The sequence below is a fragment of the Agelaius tricolor genome, unplaced genomic scaffold (genome assembly GCF_023055355.1).
Source record: "Agelaius tricolor isolate 1412-34295 unplaced genomic scaffold, bAgeTri1.0.p SCAF_6, whole genome shotgun sequence".
Taxonomy (NCBI): Eukaryota; Metazoa; Chordata; class Aves; order Passeriformes; family Icteridae; genus Agelaius; species Agelaius tricolor.
The window spans coordinates 31,411,809-31,417,808 of NW_027269266.1; positions in this window are offsets into that span (position 1 = coordinate 31,411,809).

A 6,000-nucleotide genomic window follows, 5' to 3' on the forward strand; every position below is an offset into this window, starting at 1 on the left:
TGAAGACTCTGCTTTTCAAGTGTTTTCGTCTGCCAGCTTTGTGAAAGAGTAAATTAGGGGTGGGGTTTGTGGTTTTTGTTTTGGTTTGGTTCGTTTGGTTGTTTGATTTTGTTTTGTTTTGTTTTGTTTTTTAATTTTGTTTTGTTTTGTTTTGTTTGATTTTGAAGAAATTAGTACATTATAAGAATTAGTATTTAAATCTAATTGAACACTGAAGTTATGCTGGACAGAAAATTAATTTTCTCATTAGTTGGAGAACTTTTATGGTATTTATACAATAAGTACTCAGCCTAAAGTATCAATCAATATTATAGAATGTTTTAAAACAAATGCAAACAATTTATATTATGACAATTTGTACCATTACTTATTGATAGAAGAAAAATGATACATAGAAACTCAGTGCCATATAATTCTCATTCTTAGTTGGTTATTATCTGAGATTGCTCTTGATTAAATATGATTTGTGTTATATCTGTGTAATTCTGGTCTTCATTACTATAATAAATGTGCATTAAAACTGCATTATAATGTCCTAATTGTGAAATTGCCATTGAGTAAATTAAGGTTATGAGTGTTATAATGCAATATTTTACTGAATGTAAAATATTTCCTAGTGCTTAAATTTCCTTGCATATTGAAATAATAAAATTAATTGTTAAAGTTAATAAATAATGATAGATAGTCTAAGTCAGCAGTCAGAGAAGAATCCAGGTTTCCTGAATTCCTATTCTCTCCCTAAAGAATAGACAAAGTAGATACTCCTTTCTGAAATTGTAGAGATGCATGACTGATATAAATATAATTTTAATAGAACCTGAACATTACTAAAATAAGACAAGATCAAGTGTCAAATCAAAACTTGAAGATACAAGGACATAATGTAATGAACTTTCATTCGAGGCCAGTAGAAATCTTTCTATTGACTTTAATAAAAGTGTTATCAATTCATAATGTGCTGGCATCAAGAGTATGAATAGCTCCATTAGTTGAGTAGCTAAAGCTCATAACAGCTTATATGTTAGAAATGTGCAGAATCAAACCCTGGATGTCTCCTAAAAAACCTGCAAAGAGTCAGAAGGGCTCCATTTATAGAGTATGGATCCCAAATGGAGTGACTCTGTCATCCACATTTAAAAGAATTTATAAATGGATCTGCAAGGCAATCACTGTGGGGTTAGTGTAACACTATCTGCAAAACATTAGTATTTTGGAAAACAATGGTCATTCCAAAATATGCTTTTGCTGAGCATTAAAATGAATTTAGAACCTTTCTAGAAAAAAAAAAAGCCAAACAAGCATAAAAAGACAGAAGCCAGTAAGAATACTCCCTTTTACCCTGTTTGATGATGTTTAACTTTGCATAGCTGTCCCAGAAAGAGATTAACACGCTGAATAGGTGGGGTTTGAACCTCTCTTGCCCATTTCCTCCAGGGAATGCCTGAGCACTAAGCAGCCATCTACTTTGAGGAAAAGAATGGAAAGTTTTTCCTTCTCTCTTTTTTTTTTTTTTTTTCCTTCCAGAAATCCACTTCTGAATCTGAGAAGCTTTCTTGCTGGAACAAATATTTTCCACAGAAAGGTTCCATTTCATCAAGTCAGCATTTTTGCATACAACTAAACAGACTGTGGGAAAATTCCCACCGAGCTTTACTTTGCAGTCTTTCAGAAAACAATCATGCAAGGGAGAATTATAGGAATGGCATTTACAAAGGCATACACATATGATTCTCTGTTGAGTTCAAACACAGTGGCATGGCAATATCTAGGACAAAGACTTGAAGGCATTTAACCTTTCATTTTTAGAGCAGTAGAAATGTCTGATACAAGAAAATCGGCCAGAGATAAATAAACAACCGAATTCTGTACCATCCATTCACAAGCCACCATTTATTCAGTTTATAAAAGCTGCACTGGGGATGTTTTCTGCTGGAGCTTGTCAGCAGAGTCTGCAGGACCAGGACTGAGAAGGAGCAACCAAGAGGTTATTGACGTAACAGGCCCAAGTGTCTTGAGCAGTGTGTCCTAGAAATGGGAACCAAGGGTCATACAGCTCAAACTGGCCAACAGCTACTTGTCTAAGTACTCTCACTGAATCCAAACCTGCCCTAAAAAGGCACTTAACAATCGTCTGGCTGCAGCAATGTGAAAAGAAGGTAAATAACTGGAATAAGAGCTATGCAGGCAGGCTGGAGTCAAATGTTTCTCACAGAAATGGCTAGGATGATCATGAAGTTACCTACTTCTTCCATCTGCCCTACATTCCACTGGCAGTTCAGTACAAACCATTTGCTTTCACAGTGATGGAAAAGCACTTGCATAGGGTGTTCCTGTGGTGAAAGCTGTAAAGGCATGCACCATCACTGCCATTTCTCCTGCAGCCTCAGTGTTTGAGGGTTACATTTTCTTACAGAATCATAGAACATCCTGAGTTGGAAGGGACCCACAAAGATCATGGAGTCTAACTCCTGGTCCTGGACAGGACACCCCAGGAGTCACACCATTGGTCTGAGAGCATTGTCCAAATGCTTCTTGAACTTTGTCAGGCTGAGTTGACTGGCTGATGACCATTTCTGTGGGGACCCTGTTCCAGTGCCCAGCCACCCTCTGAAGAATCTTGTCCTAATATCCAACCTCAGGCTCCTCAAGCCTAGCAAATCTCAACTGGTGAGCAAGGCTGAGGAAAGGACTTCATATGGCAAAATTTAATTGATAAATGCTGGTAATGCAACTTGCAACTGCAGACTAATTGAGAGTGCAAAGAACATTAAAAAACATAACCCCATCCAGCCTGCACACATTTTCTCTGGGTAAAAGTAATGTCATTTGCAGATACTAGTCTTGTAGGGAGGTTCTGTAAGCATTTGGGAAAAGACAACTATTCTTACATACTGAACAACCAAAGATAGAGGGTGGTGGAAAAAACATATGTGACAGTTGTGTTGTGCGACAGTTTTTCTTATCCTCCTCCATACCATTTGCCTGGCAAATCCCTTCTTTTTTTTTAGTTGTTCCTTAACTTTTAGGGTCTTGAGCACCTAGGAACAAGCATAAAAAATAATATCCAGTGAACATTAAAAATCATAATATCTCTACCACTTTTATTTCATTTCTGTTACCTACATCAAAGCATGAATTTGGGGAAGGTATGGTTATGCAGGATAAAGAAACAGAATGTTTAGCAGAAAGGCCCCTTTCCTCAGTCTCTTTAAACACATAAATCACAAATTCTCAAACCATCTTTTGCCACAGAGGTATTTGATTAGGAAAAACCTGCTCTAATGGAAAGGTTTTTAGCTAGCTTGGGATGAAAGAGATGCTATGCTTCCTGCTGGATTCTGGAGCTGTGGGTCTTCCTGGGTCATACATTCCCAGCTCCCTTGGAGACTGTCGCAGTGCTGAACGCCCAGCAGCTTTGGTGTTCATCCAAGATGCAGCGTGACTGCTCCAGAAGGTACTCAGCTCCACGATCATGCTTGAGACATCAGCTCCTGTCTCTGAGGTAGCAGGCTGGGTATGATGAGTCGGAATCCCACTGAATGAAGCATCATACAACCATCCTTCAGAAGCCATCTGTACCTCCTCCAGAACACCGTGGCTTTTCATTAGCAGTCTTGGAAGAAGAAGTGCACTCATCGCACCTCCTGGGAAATTCTGAGGAATACAGTTCAGAAGTTCCCTCTTTCACTATTTCCTTATTCTAAAACAGGGAGAGTATCTTTGTTCTGTCCAGATCTTAAAGAGGTGAAATGAAATTTGGCACCTTAATCTCAAAACATTAACAATCACTTAGACTTTCACTTCTGCTCACACCTGATTTATGGCTCTCACCTTGCAGGACATATAATTCAAATTACCATCCACTTAGGTCCACAGGAAGAATATTCAGGCCAAACCATTACAACAACCCATTACACTTCTGGCTTTTCTACACCACCAGGAAATGTCAGTGGATGCCAAACTTTTGCAACTGCAAACAAGGGGAAATGGATATTCATCTCTACCATTACTTTCGTAATTAGTTGTACAGGGAAAAAACAATCTTACCAGGAAATCCTCACAAGTCTGAACTACATCTGTCAGCCTTGCTTGCTTGCCAGTTCTTCTGATGAACGACAGGAAACATATTCCAACTCCAGCACAGATTGTTCAGAGGACACAAGACAGGCTCATTAGCACTGTAACCTGCAGGCAGTAGGCAGACACAAAAAAACTTCAGCCTTTGGGTAGGGTAGGAGAGATGCAACCACATGGGCTTGCCTGACGCAACTGGGTTGTGTATTCATGTTCTTGTTGATCATGCAACCCCGACTGTGGTTCTTTATCAATGCACACGTGACCTCGATGGAGCAGGCTCTTGGATCCCGAGCTCACGTGCCTGAGAAACCTGGATAGTGCAGGTTCCCCTGCATGCAGTTTCTCAAAGAACTGTGTTTCTTCCATGCTGGAGGGTAACTCTGCAGTAAAATTACTAATTGATGCAGTCATCAGATATTAATAGAGTCACTTGAAAGAGTGGTGTAGTTGCTGTGCAGGACTTGCTAGGCACAGTAAGTCATGATATGAGTATATCACCTTTTTGAAAACTAAGTAATTTTGTCAAAGCTTGCTGTACAAGACACCATGAAATGTATTGAAATAAATATTCTGAATATTTATTTAAAATTAAATACATCAGAAAGTAAATGAGGCATATTTCACGGGTCTGGATGTTTCTGTTCCCTCTAGCTAAATTCCAAATCATTAAAGGGAGAATTTCCCTAGACTTATTAGTTTGTTATATATAAAACTTCTAGGAAATTTATATATGCCCCACTCAGCTGCTTTCAATTCAAATAAAGGCACTAGAAGCTGTTTGACTAAAGGGTTTTGGGGTTTTTTTTCTCATTGAAATCTACAGAAAAATTTATGTTAATTTCATCAAGTGAAGGAGACAACCTTTATAAAAGTTTCCTTTTGAAACAGGTTTCTTGGAGTCCTTTACTGTAAGAAAAATATTGCTCTTTAGATCCCACCATGGCACACTCCTAATTTTATGAGATTAGGAATAGCCTGTCAGAATTCTGAAACACAGGGGGATCCTAATCATGAGCAGCTTGTTCCAGCTAGAATCATATTTCCTATGTTGCAGGACAGCAGTGGGCTAAGTGCTTCATTTGCACCTCACAGAAATGTGCTTTTCCTCCCCAATTTCTCAGCAGAATTCAACAAGACACTTCCTCTGGCCCTTAGCAACAGCCCTTAGCAAGGGCTGACAGAGAAGTACAAGCAGCAAAGCCAGGACTAGCAAAGAGCTATTGATTCGTGAATGAAAGAGAACATTTTCTGAAATTAAAAAAAAAAATCATCCAGTCACAATAACTCTAGGACAAGTCTAACTTTAGTGACTAGAAGCAAAAAGAGCAGGCAACTTGAATCGACATTGCTCATGCTGGCATTCCAAGGGTAATATTTTCATTATGATAAAATGTTCTTTGACAATCTCTCCGGTGAATTGGGCACAAACATGCTTTTCTTCTGCATAGGTCCTGCCTATCTTCCTGTTCCACCTATTTTTATACTACTAAAAAATATTTGTTTAGGAAATGCAAACAAAATCTCCTCTTCCATGTGTTTAAGTTCCCTTGCTGTTTATCCTATACTGTAGTACAGGACCAGCAAGACCAATTATAATTAGGTTTCAAATTAATTTTTTTGTCTTCTTTTCAGTCTTCCCCCAGAAAAGGAATAATAAAACTTGCCCAAAATATTAATAAACAGGTAGGACCTGGACAAAAGTTCTACAACACCCCTTCCCAACAAACACACCAGCAGAGGAGCATACACACATACATAAATAAAAACATATTTATGGAGGTGGACAGGCAATTGTGCTTTGTCCAGAGAAAATTTTTATTTGCAGTAATATCTAAAAATCAACACAAATTTGCATATTACATAAAATATATGTATATAAATTTTCTTCAGCCATTTTAAAACTTTGATTCCCAAAGACAACAT